General features: G+C 44.2%; 2 pseudogenes; both read left to right on the forward strand.

The window, feature by feature from the left end:
• The first annotated feature begins 9,312 nt into the window (after positions 1-9,312).
• On the forward strand, positions 9,313-9,468 carry LOC149516862 (5.8S ribosomal RNA; annotated as a pseudogene).
• Positions 9,469-9,700: 232 nt separating this feature from the next.
• LOC149516863 (25S ribosomal RNA) lies at positions 9,701-12,385 on the forward strand (annotated as a pseudogene).
• Positions 12,386-14,186: the final 1,801 nt, after the last annotated feature.

The following is a 14,186-nucleotide window of genomic DNA, read 5'->3' on the forward strand; positions in this document are numbered from 1 at the left end:
TTCACTTGCATATCTAGCACCTTGGGCCCTTTTGGATATGGTACGGGCAACCTACTGGCTAGGCCTTGACCTCACGGGTTGGCCTGCAAGCTGGGCAGGCATTTTGGTCTCGTCTCCTAGGCCTTGCAAGCAAATACCCACCAGCGCACCTGGTTTGTGGGCCTCAACCTCTGGCTCGCGTGCTGGTGTGCCTGATGTACCCGGTGTGCCCATCCAGGACATGACATTCTCCCCCACCTGATTACACAATGCCCTCATTGCGTCTTTTTCATGGTACTACCTGATCTAGTCCCCAAACTGCCATAAGTCCTTTGTTGGTTCCTAGCTCACCTCACTATTTGAAAGTCCCTTCCAGCACACCAAGTACTCTTGTCTTGGTTGATAGTTCTTTTATCTCACCTTCCGGTCAGCTATGATGCTGTGGACCTCCTTCTCATATGAGGCCCTTGCTCCCAATAGAGCATGCTTTGACTCTGTCCGTCCTGGATCTCCCTCATCCTTATGGAATGGCTTGAGCATGCTCACATGGAACATCGGGTGTACCCTCGACTTAGGTGGCATATCCAGCTTGTAGGCAACCTTGCCTACCCTCTTGACTACTCGAAAAGGTCCCTCATACCTTCAAACTAGGCCTTTGTGCAGCCCCCTGTGGCGTACAATGGGATGCAGCTTCACCAACACCAAGTCCCCAACCTAGAACTGCACATCCTGCCTATTTTGGTCTGCCCATTTCTTTGACCTCTTGGCCACCTTGTGTAGACAGACTCTGGCCAAGTCAGTTTGCTCCTGCCATGCCTTGGTAAACTTGTATGCTACTGGATTCAACCCTGTATAACTTGTAGGAATCGAATCGGGTGTTAGTGGTTGCTGACCTATCACAACCTCGAATGGGCTCTGGTTCATTGCCTCGCTCCTTTGCAAGCTGTAGGAAAACTATGCAACATCTAGTAGCTTTGGCCAGTCCCTTTGTATGGCACTCACATAGTGCCTGAGGTAGACCTCTAATAGTCTATTCACACATTCTGTCTACCCATCAATCTGCAGATGCATGCTAGTGGAAAAGTTTAAGTCTGACCCCAATAGCTTGAACAACTTAGTCTAGAACCTGCCTATGAAATGCCCGTCCCGATCATTAACAATGGTCCTCAGCACTCCCCAGTACTTAACCATGTTTTTCAAGAACAATCGAGCTGCCTCCTCGGTTGGGCAGTCCTTGGTTGCTGGAATGAAGATTCCATACTTGGAAAACCTGTCCACCACTACCATAATGCTTCCAAACCCTTTTACTTTGGGTAGACTGACTATAAAGTCTAGAGAAACACTTTTCCATGGTTGTTCTGGCACTGGCAATGGCTCCAAGAGACCGCTTGGTTTCTTGAGCTCTATTTTGTCTTGTTGGCACACAAGACAAGTCTTCACATAGGCCTTCACATCGTCCCTCATATGCGGCCAGTAGTGTCGATCCTTGATCAGCGCCAAGGTACGGCTCACTCCTAGGTGTCCAGCCCACCTTAAATCATAGCATTCTTGCAAAACTTCCTTGTGAAGCTTTCTGTGCTACGACACAAATAGTCTATTACCCCTGGTGTACAACAAACCATCCTGCACCCAAAATCGCCTAGTCTTACCTTGCTAGGCATACTCCATAAAAGCCTTGGCTGTAGGATCATGCGCAAGTCCCTCCTTGATGCATGGCACCAGTGACCTCTCTGGTTGGCTAATGGCAGCAAGGTTAGCCTTCCTGCTCAGGGTGTCTGCCACTAGGTTCGCTTGTCCGGGCTTGTACTCCATTTGGAAATTAAATTCTGTAAGAAAATCTTGCCATCTCACCTGTTTGGGGGACAGCTTCTTCTGTGTCTAAAAGTAGCTGGTCACCACATTGTCCGTCCTAACCACGAACCTTGACCATAACAGGTAATGACTCCAAGTGCACCACTGCTGTCATCTCCTTCTCTTAGACCGTGTACTTACACTCAGTCTCGTTCAACTTTCTGCTCTCAAACGTGACTGGATGTCCTTCCTGCATCAACATGCCCTCTATGGCAAAGTCTGATGCATCTGCATGCACCTCTTACGACTTGGCATGGTCTGGCAAGGCCAAGACTGGCTCCTCGATCACAGTCTACTTCAACCTGTCAAAGGCTTCCTGGCACCCTGCGTTCCACTCCCATGCTCTCTTTTTCTTGAGCAAGTCAGTCAATGGCATGGCTATTGCTGAGTAACCTTCGATGAAGCACCTATAGTAGTTAACCAACCCAAGGAATGATCTCAACTCAGTGACCTTGGTCGGCGGTTGCCATTCCAGGATGGCATGCACCTTGCCTTCATCCATGTATATCCTGCCACCTCTCACTATGTGGCCTAGGAACAGGATCTCCTGCTGGGCAAATGAGCACTTCTCCCTCTTGACATATAGCTTGTGCTCCCATAACACCTTGAACACCTGTCTCAAGTGGTCTACATGCTTTCCCAAAGTCTGGCTATAGATCACAATGCCATCCAAATAAACCATAACAAATCGATCAAGGAACGACTAAAGTATCTTGTTCATAAGGGTGCAGAATGTTACTGGGGCATTCATGAGTCTGAAAGGCATCACCAAGAACTCATACGAACCATACCGAATGACACATGCTGTCTTTGGCTCATTTCCCTCTACGATCCTGACTTGGTAGTAGCCCGACCTCAAATCCAGCTTGGTGAACCACCTTGCACTCCCAAGTTGGTCGAACAAGTCCGTAATGAGTGGGATAGGATACTTGTTCTTGATGGTCAGCTTATTCAAAGCCCGATAGTCTATGCACAGCCACAATGACCCATCTGCTTGCACTGGAATAGAACCAGTGCACCATATGGTGCCTTCGATGGCCTGATGAAGCCAGCATCAACTAACTCTTTGAGCTGCTTCCTTAACTCTTCCAACTCTGGTGGGGACATTCGTTAAAGGGCTCTAGCTGACGGCTTGGCCTCGAACACCAGCTCGATCTTGTGGTCCACCTCTCTCTTAGGTAGTAGCTGGCTAAGCAGCTTTGCAGGCATCACATCGTTAAAGGTCTTCAGCACCTTTAGCACCTCCAAGGGTGACTCGATCTCCTTCTCCCTTTGCTCATCATATTTTAGGGCTACCAAGAAGGTGTCTTCTTCTCTACTTACCGTCTTGGCAAATTGGATGGCTGACACCACCCATGACCCAACTCTAGACCCTCTCCTCAATGGCACTAAGCATTGGCACCATGCATCCAAGATGCAAACACAATCGACAAAAGGCACAAAGAAGGCATTAATCTGAACAAGAAAATCTAATCCAATCACAAACTCATAGTCATCAAGGGGTATTACCTCTATGGTCTCCTTGCCTTTTCAATCTCCAACCTGTAACTCCACTCCCTGTGATACTCCAATGGCTAGAACCTCTTTGGAGTTCACCATTTTAATGGTACTAGTCCCTTTCTGCACCTTTAGTCTGAGCTTTCGGGCTCCATCACCTAACATAAAAAGATGTGAAGCACCTGTGTCCACCAGTGTGCTTCTGACTTGTAACCATCAGATCCATAAACATCAAGCCCTTTAGCTTATGGCTTCCCTTACTCTGTATAGCATTGAGCACTAACGACCCAAGCTTTGCTACCCCTGACTCTGGCTCCTCGTAAAACTCCTTGTCTATAGCAGCAAGCTTGCCCTTTTGTGGGCAATTGCATGCTATGTGGCTCCTTTCACATAGGTAGCATGCTAGTGGCTCTCGGTCCCCTTTTGCTTTCAACTTGCCTGTTGGTGGCTTTCTCTCGCCATCCTTGTTTGAACAATCTCGATCCCCATCCTTGGACCTCTGATCACGATCTTTCCCCTTGGACTGCTTCTTTCGGTCCCTATCATCCCTGCCCTTACCCTTAGGCTTGGAAGACTCAAACTTGTTCAGAGGCTTAAACTCTATCAAGGTTTCAGCAGTAGTCATGGCTTTAGCCAAGTCATGAACTTCCCTCTATTATAGCTCATGCTTCACCCATGGCTTCAGCCCATCCATGAAAGCAAATAAGGCATCCTTCTCGCCTAGATCCAAGATCTGTAGCATCAATTCAGAGAATTTTTAGATAAACTCCCTTATGTCCCCTTACTGGCTAAGCCTGCGTAACTTTGCCCACGCCTCATCATCGGCATACTCCGGGTAAAATTACTCTCTGAACTCTTTTTAGAACTCTACCTAGGTTCCAATCTTGGTGCTCTCACGCCTAACATCATCACACATGTACCTCCACCACAATAAGGCTACATCAATGAGATACATAGTAACGGTGCTTACCTTTATTGCCTCGTCCTGCATGCCCATGGCCTGAAAGTACTGCTCCATACCCCATAGGTAGTTGTCTACTTCCTTGGTCACCCTAGTCCCCTTGAACTCCTTAGGCTTGGAGACATCCAATCTGGACTTGGACACTCTAGCAAACATGCCATTTCCAATGGTAGCCTTACAAGCAACGAGCTCACTGGCAAGCTCTTCCATCCGCTAGCGCATGGCCTCTATGCCATCACGCAAGGTCAGCACTTCAGCCTCCAAGGCCTCATTCTTTTGGGTGATCACATCCATGCCTTTGTTGAGAGTACCTTGCAGCTTACCTTGGATCCCTTCTCCTATGAAGTCTAGTGATGCAATGTGAGTCTCCATTTTCTCAAGCTTCTCCCTCATGTCGCCCATGGTCACCTCCACCTTGGCCAGCCTACCATCCATGGTAGACCATATATCTCTTGAACTGGCTTTTCTACCTCTTTCATGCCCCTACTCTTAGGCCTTTGGTTGTTGGTTAGTAACGTCCCTTTGGGATGCCATCTCCTCAATCACAATCTAACATGCATAACATAAACACGCAGAATCGAACTTGCTCTGATACCAACTGTCACGGGCTCAAACCTTAAACTCAGAATTTGTGTGGCCTTAGGCTTGGAATCTCCTCCTTTATGCCTAAATTAGCCTAAAACACAAGCATGTGGGCACTAAAACAATGGGAAGGGCTGATTATGCAAGTTAAAGAGAAACAGGATAACAAGGCAGAATGCTGGAATATGCTGTGTATTCACTGAAACAGAAGTGTTTGATGGTGTACAAATGAGGGTGGAGCAGCCTCTATTTATAGTTGAGGCTCCAGCTACACTTAATGGCAATATCCCTAGAATAAAGGCTAAAATCATGGGATTACACAGATTACAATCAATCAAAATTCTAACTTTTGATTTCTAGGGTCAACCAAATCTGCCATGAGGCTTCTGCTGATCCTGTAAGCTTCTGCTGATCCTATAAGCTTCCAGAATGTTCACTTGCGTATCTAGCACCTTAGGCTCTTCTGGATGTGGTACGGGCAGCTTACTAGCCAGGCCTTGGCGTCATGGGCTGGCCTGCAAGCTGGGCAGGCATTTAGGCCTCGTCTCCTAGGCCTTGCACGTAAATACCCGCCAGTGCACCTGGTCTACAGGTCTCAACCTCTGGCTCGTATGCTGGTGCACCTGATGTGCCTGGCGCACCCACCCAGGGCATGACACAGGCACTTACCTCGATCACTATTAGCACAAATAGGGCCTTGGTGTTCCTTCAGTGCTATTATGTTGAAGAAATTAGACTCCTTAAAGTAGGCCTATGCTTGTATATATTATTTATAGGATAACATCATAGGATTTATGTCCTATTGTGTTGGCTTTCAAGACTAGAGCAATAATTAAAACGGTTAGTTAAGGGCATTCCTATTTCCTAGTCAAAAGTGAAATTCTTAGATTTATGAAAGATGAACAACTAGAAAGTATTTGTCAAGGATGTTTTAATTAATCAAGAACTAAAGTTAGAGGCTCAAAGATGATCAGATAGCATTCTAGTCTTAACCATAAATGATGCCAAGCAGGGAGCGATGGATGTTACTTTTAGGACTCTACTGGTACCTTATGGATAGTGACTTGAAGTGAACCCATGGACCTAGATCAGCTTGTAGACCATGACACATGCATATTCCTTGACCAGCATTAGGACATGTTGGCCTTTGGTCTTGGAAAATGCCTTAACCACTATCGGCACATGCTGGCCCTTTGTGCTGGTAGTTTTCTTGAACACTATCGACACATGCTATGCCATGCAGCACCACGAGTATCCTAGGCCTAGGCCACGTACCATGCACACTACGATCAAGTAGTAGGTGAGTTAGGCACATCTTCTTATTTCTGCCATGCCAATGCCATTTTTATGGCTTTTAAATTTATATAAGTGCTCACCAGTGCCCGCACCTTAGCCTAGCTCAATTTTACCAAACCTAAACACCATGCCTAAGTCTCTAAAGTCTTGGTCATTGCCTGTAGCACTATTTTTGGCTAGTTCCCCATGATATAGGCCTCTAGTTGGCATTAAGGTTTGGTCTTTCTAGCAGTTGGACCCTATACTGTTAGAACTAAAACTACTCTTCAACTAAAAAAAAACCCTTGGGCCTAGACTAGCTTATAGACCATAACATATGCACATGCCTTAACCACCATCAGGAAATGTTGGACCTTGGTCTCATCACATGCTTCGACCATCACCGACACATGTCATCCCTTTCTATAGGCAGTTCACTCAAACACCTTCAGCATAAGCTAGGCCATGCACCATGTGTGAGTATCATGGGCCCGAGCTGCGCACCATGTGCACCACGACTAGATAATAGGTGGGCTTAGGCACATCTTCATATTTCTACCATGCCAATGCCATTTTTATGGCTTGTCAATTCATCTAAGTGCTCACCAATGCCCACACCTTGGCTTGGCTAAATTCTGCCTAACCTAAATGTTGTGCCTGAGCCTCTAGAGTTTTGATCACTACTCGTACCATTGTTTCGGGCTAGTTCCCCTTGACATGGGCCTTTAGTAGGCTTGAAGGCTTGGTTTTCCTTACAATCTGACCCTTTCCCACTGGAACTGGAACTACTCCTTAACTCAGAGAGAACCTATGGGCCTGGACCAACTTGTGAACTGTGACACATGCACATGCCTCAAGCATCATCGAGACATGTTGTTCTTTAGTCTTCGCACATGCTTTGAACTCTATCAGCACATGCAAGCCCTCTGTGCAAGCAATTCCCTTGAACACCATTGACTTAAGCCAAGCTATGCACCAAGCACAGGTATCTTAGGCCAAAGTGATGCACCATGTGTACTATAATTGGCAATAGGTGGATTCAAGCACATATTCATATTTCTACCATGCCAGTGCCATTTTTATGGCTTGTAAATTCATATAACACTTGCTAGTGCCCACACCTGGGCCTGGTTTAATTTTGTTAAACCTGAACACTATGCCTAAGCCACTGGAGTTTTAATAACTACCTGTACCACTATTTGGGCTAGTTCTCCATGACCAAGACCTCCAATATGCCTCAAGGCCTAGTCCCCTTAGCTTTCAAGCTCTATGCTATTAGAACTAGAATTGCTCTTCGACTTGGGAAGAACCCTTCAACTTAGACCAGCTTACAGACTATGGCATATGCACATTTCTTGACCGTTGTCGAGACATGTTGGCCCTTGGTCTTAGCTTAAGCTTTGACCACCATCAACACATGTTGGCCCTTTTTGTAGGTAGTTCCCTTAAATAGCATCGGCACATGCGAGGCCATAACCAAGCATGTGTATCCTGAGCTTAGATCATGCACCATGTGCACCACGATCGAGTAGTAGGTGGGTTTACTCACATCTTCATCTTTTTGCCATGCCAATGCCATTTTTATGACTTGTAAATTCATATAATGGTCGCCAGCATGCTCACTTGGGCCTGGCCTAATTCTTTCAAACTTGAACACTGGACCTAACCCTCTAGAGTGTTGATCACCGTCTATACTACAATTTTAGGCTAGTTCCCTATGACTTGGACCTTCAGTACACCTTAAGGCCTACTTTCTCTGGCTATCAGACCCTATCATACTGGAACTAGTATTGCACCTTAACTCAAAGAAAATCTCTAGGCCTAGACTAGCTTGCGAACCCTGGCACATGCACATGCCTTAACAGCCATCAGGACATATTGGTCCTCGATCTTTGCACATGTTTTGACCCCCATTAACACATGCTAGCCCTTAGTATGGGTAGTTCCCTTGAACATCATCAGCACATGTTGGGTCGCACACCCCGTGCAGCTATCTTGGGCCCAAACTATGCGTTATGCACACCATGATCGAACAGTAGATGCGTTCAAGCAAATTTTCTTATTTCTGTAATGCCAATGCCATTTTTTTTAGCTTTTAAATTCATATAATGATCCCCTAAGCCTTCATGTGAAGTTTCATGGCAAGATGACTCATTTTCTATTTTTCATGATTTTTAAATTTTTTTTATAGTTCAAGATTTTTGAAATTTTTTTAGAAGGAGTTTTAGTTCCAAATTTAGTATAAGGGATCCTTATATTTTTGTTGGCATCCACCAAAAAAAAAATTCAACTAAAAAATTGAAGTGTAAAAGATTTTTGGCCATTTGAAAAAAGCATCCCCATTTTAGACACTTGAATGGCTACTGGCTATGAACCTACAAAAGCTTTTATACTCTTTAAGGGAGTGTGAATTATCGAGGTTCCTTGGAGGATAGAGGGCCAATATAAGGGCCAAAGACCAATAACCATCACTTAGGCCAAGAAAGTTTAATGCAATAACAGGCCTATGATGCCTTTAGATGTTTTGGGCTGCACGCGTTCTACATTAATGTATTCAACAAGTCTATAGCCTTGGCCGATAGGCCCGGGTAATCTTTGAAATTTCATTGTAATGGGGATAGATCATTGCAATTGTTAGTCTTCATCGAGGGATTCCTAGTAAGCATAAGTCATTAGCTCACATTGTCTATGTCCCTACCTTTTGTACATACCACCCATTACTCCTACCGATTGAATGGTCTAGTGAAGTGTACGAATCATGGCAACATGGATGATTAGCTACCCACAACATTATAAGAAATCCATTGAACCTCATCATTTAGAGGAAGGAGAAGTCATAACAAGGTTTCCAAATGTGAACCTGTGGAAGGATCATTGTTAAAACCTACTCAACAAATGACTTGTGGATGTGTTATCCAAACATCGAGGGCGGTGAGGGTGCCTCTATGCCCTGAGCCACTTTTGACACTAAGCAGGCACAATGGTTACTTTATTCTACCTCCTAGGTAAGCGAAACGATCAGTATCGCAACCCATGACTAAATAACGAATCCTTGACATGAATCACCAAGGAATCAAAATGAAAAAGAGCACATGTGCCATCACCATCCTATTTATGATGCATGCAATGTTGGCATTGTGGCTCTTTTTGTCATGAAAAACCAAAATGACTCTCAGCAATTGATATCTTAGGTCTCGCATCAATGAAGATCATAGTGAAATGCAATACTTAGTGTAAATTGTAAAATCTCATGAAATATCTATTCTTTGAATGCAGGTTGTGCCCTAGGCCCTTAGGTCATGGGCACACCTGCCTAGGTGTCATGCACCATCGCCCCCTCTAACTCTCTACCCATCAGGCTCCTGGTGATGGAGGTAAAAGATGGCCTCCCATGATCTCATTGATCATGGTTGGCTTAAAAATGATTCTTCGACAATGATAGTGCCATGAACACCTGTGGTAAAGCTCTCAATGTACCTTGTCTTTGGTGATGCACATTCATTGTCCATCCACACCCCATCAAACCCCTCATACACTTGGTTAATGCTTGCATCATGACCCTAGATCATGAAAGATTAGTCGTTAAGTTTAAGCATATCAATAAGCAAAGGAAAAAAAACTTGCCAAGATTCCCTAATAATGGTGAACAAACCAGGAATAGCCTAGCTTGAGAATAGAGCACCCCCAGAGTCTAAATTGTAGTCTGGAGAAGCATCCTCAGTGATGGATGAAATCCCAAGTCCCCTAGAAAGGTGCATCGAAGAAAGTGGAAGCCCTATTATGCATGGATCCTATCGTACCACAAGGCATTACCTACGAGTTGGGTTGTTTGGGAATGCAGCCCCCAATTGGGTGATAAATTCTATCCAACGCTAAATATAAGTGAGAGACCGATAATTAACAAATACTGCAAGGGAAACTTAAAAAGGACTTTGAAAAAAAAGTCAAAAAGTGCTTGAAATTGTTAAGAGGGAAATGGATGAGGGCTAGTAATATACCCCAGTCAGATGTGGAAAGGCAACAGCTAGTCTATCGATTAGCTTAGGGCATGGATCAACATAGGTCATGATGGTAGCCTAAGCTTAGGCTTTCAATATGCCCAACTACATGCTAATGTAGAACCCATAAAGGGTGTTGGTCAATTAAGATAGAAGGACATTAGTTATGGAAGTTGAAATCCACTAAGAAGTGTGTAACAACTCGCTAAATGAACTAGCCCTAAAAATGGATGGTGCTTAAGTGCACAACCTATACCTGGCCATTAGGAAAAGAGTTAGGCCTTGATGAATAGGAGCAACCATCAAAATAGATCTTGTTAGTAATAAAAAATATTCAAAGAGAACTTTGAAGGCTGAAGAGGGGAAAGGTTCCATGTGAATGGCACTTGCACATGGATTAGTTGACCCAAAGAGATGGGGAAGCCCAACAAATAGTGCATCCAGTGCAAGCTTCAAAAGGGAATCAAATTAAAATTCCTATACCAAGACACGATGGCTGTTGGCAATGTTAAGGAGTTCAGAGACATTGTTGAAAGCCTCAATAAGAGTTGTCATTTCCATTTAATGAACTACCCACCCTAGAAATGGCTCAACCAAAGGTAGGGTCCCATGGCTAGAATAGGATCGCATGTGTGTGGTTCTGGTGCACCCAGTGGCCCTTGAAAATTCAAAGGACTAAGTGCCATCCACACTTAATTATACTCTTAACCGCATTAGGTCTCCAAGGTGAATAGCCTCTGGTCAATGGAACAATGTAGCAAGCAAATTCAAAAAAATGGATCTGTAACCTCAGGAAAAGGGTTAGTTTTGAGGGCTAGGCTCGAAGGCCTAGTCCCCCCTCAGCTATCGATGACAACTCAAGCTACTCCCATGGTGATAATGGGTTGCCACGTGCCAATTAGGGGATGGACTAGGAACGTCTCCTTTGGGGGCTTTCCCTGGGCGATAAATAGTTGACTCAAAATTAGTACAAATAAGGGGAATTTGATTGTTTAATTAAAACAAAGCATTATGATGGTCCCTACAATTGCTCACACATTGTGATTTCTGCCTAGTGCTTTGAATGTCAAAGTGAAAAAATCCAACTAAGCGCTATAAATGGTAAGAGTAACTGTAAATCTCTTAAGGTAGCCAAATGCCTCATCATCTAATTAGTGACATACATGAATGGATTAATGAGATTCCCACTATCCCTATATACTATCTAGTGAAACCAAAACCAAGGGAATGGGCTTGGTAGAATTAATAAGGAAAAAGACCCTATTAAGCTTGACTCTAGTTTAACTTTGTGAAAAGACTTTAGAGGTGTAGGATAAGTGGGAGCCCTCGGGCGAAATTGAAATACCATTACTTTTAACATTATTTTACTTATTCTGTGAATCAAAAGCAAGGCACAACCCCTTCTTTTAGACCCAAGGTTGGCCTCAATTAGTCGATCTAAGAGGAAGACATTGTTAGGTAGGGAGTTTGGCTAGGGTGACACATCTATTAAAAGATAATGTAGGTGTCCTAAGATAAGCTCAACAAGAATAGAAATCTCATGTGGAATAAAAGAGTAAAAGCTCATTTGATTATGATTTCTAGTACGAATACAAATTGTGAAAGCATGGCCCATTGATCCTTTAGATTTTTTGAATTTAAAGTTAAAGGTGTCAAAAAAGTTATCATAGTGATAATTGGTTTGTGGCAGGCAAGCATTCATAGCAACGTTGCTTTTTGATCTTTCGATGTCAGCTTTTCCTATCATTGTGAAGTAAAATTCACCAAGAGTTGGATTATTCACCCACCAATAGGGAATTTGAGCTGGGTTTAGACTATCATGAGATAGGTTAGTTTTACCCTACCGGTGGTAGCATCATAACACTAATTCAACCTAGTAAGAGAGGAATCGTTGATTCGCACAATTGCTCATTGCACTTGGTTGGAAAGCTAGTGGCACGAAGCTATTGTGCACTAGATTATGATTGAATGCCTCTAAGTCAAAATCCAGGCTAGAAGCGATGCACTCACCTATCTCTCGATTGTCAATCCATAGTAAGGGTCCATCACCCTTAAGGGCATGTGTCATCGGTGCAACCCCTAAGGCAAACAAGCCACACAGGCCTCCTTAAAGCTTAATTGCCATTAAGTGGTAGGTAGAATCCTTTGCAAATGACTTAAATACATGATGGGGTATTGAAGTGGCAAAGTGGCCTTGTTGCCACAATCCACTAAGATTCAACCCTTTTTTGTTTCAATTTATCCTTCCCCCTGGATCCACTGAAGTCCTCTCACTTCATTTTTTTATACCACACCCTTTAGGGGTTAGGGATGAATGGTGTTCTCCATTGCAACTAATTTGGTTAGGGGATGACATCCTTCCCTCAAGCATCCAAGTAAACAACAATCAAATGCCCTTGGTATATGTTATAGGCCATGATCACCCTTGGTGTGGGAACTTGCCTCGAACTCTATTGGTATAAGGTGGCCCTTATATTGGTTCTACCTGCATGCCATCGATAGCACCTGGCCCTTGGTTCTTGTAGGCAATCACATCCAACACCACCAATAGATGCTGGCCCATTGTTACCTCATACACCATCAATAGATGCTGGCCCCTTGGTTCTAGATGTTACCTTGGACACCATCGCTAGATGCTAGCACTTGGTGCAAGCACTTGTCTCTACCACCATTAACACAAGTAGGCTCTTAGTTTGGGTTTTGCTTCAGACACCTTTTTGGCAATTGCTAACACTTAGGGTGGGTTATTACCTTCGACACCTCTTTAGAAAATGCTAACACTTAGTGTGGCATGTTTACCATAACCCTTCCACCCAAGGCACTTGTTTGCCCCTTTATCACCATTGACACCAAATGGCGTTTGGTGCATGTGTCACAGGCTTTGGTCTAAAGCCAAACTCTGTGTGGCCTTAGACAATGAATTGACTTCATCTACCTAGATCAACCTGTGAATCTCAAGCATTCAGCATGATTCTAGCTTGTCAAAGATTGTGCTGTAGTACTGGGCCTTCTAAAAGCCCATAAGTTTATCCTCTCAAGACTATGTTCAAGCATGCCTACACCTCGGTCTGATTGTGTGCCTACACATCACTCACCTTCGCCTGCACCTGAGTTTCATTTAATTTTGTTGAACCTAAATACCTTGCCTGAATCTCTGAAGTCTTGATCATTACCTATACCATTATTTCTCATGACCTGAGCCTCTAGTAGGCCTCAAGACATAGTCTCTTAGCTATTAAACCCTATCTCACTAGAATTAGAACTATTCCTCAACTCGAAGAGAACCTCTAGGCCTAAACCAGCTTGTAAACCATGACATATGCATATGCCTTGACAACCACTGGGACATGTTGGCCTTTGGTATCGACACATGCTTTGACCACCATCAGCACATGTTGGCACTTTGTGTGGGTAGATCTTTCAAACACCATTAGCCATGCTGGGCTATGCATCACTCATAGGTATCTTGGGCTTAGGTTGCGCACCATGCGCACTATGATTAGGTAATAGGTGGGTTCAGGCACATGTTCATATTCCGACCATGCCAATGCCATTTTTGTAGCTTGTAAATTCATAGAAGTGTTCACCAGCACTTAACCTAGGCCTAGCTCAATTCTACCAAACCCAAACACTGTGCCTAAGCCACTGGAGTCTTGATAACTATCCGTACCACTATTTTGGGCTAGTTCCCTTAGTCGAGGCCTCCAGTAGGCCTTGAGGCCTAGTCCCTATGATAGTCAAACGATATCCTACTAGAACTAGAATTGCTTCTCGACTCGAAGAGAACTCATAGGCCTCGACCACCATCGGGACATTATGGCCCTTGGTCTCAGCACATGCTTTAACTACCATCAATATATGCTAGCCCTTTATGTGGGCAGTTCCCTCAAACACCATTGGCACCTATTAGGCCACACACCATGCACACCATAACTGGGCAGTATGTGGGTTTAGGCACATGTTCATATTTTTGTTCTGACAATGTCATTTTTATGTCTTGTCAATTCATTTAAGCACTCACCAACAGTCACACTTGGGCCTAG

Source organism: Durio zibethinus, chromosome 9, assembly GCF_047325235.1.
Source record: "Durio zibethinus cultivar Kanyao isolate XHJ-2024 chromosome 9, ASM4732523v1, whole genome shotgun sequence".
Classification (NCBI taxonomy): domain Eukaryota; kingdom Viridiplantae; phylum Streptophyta; class Magnoliopsida; order Malvales; family Malvaceae; genus Durio; species Durio zibethinus.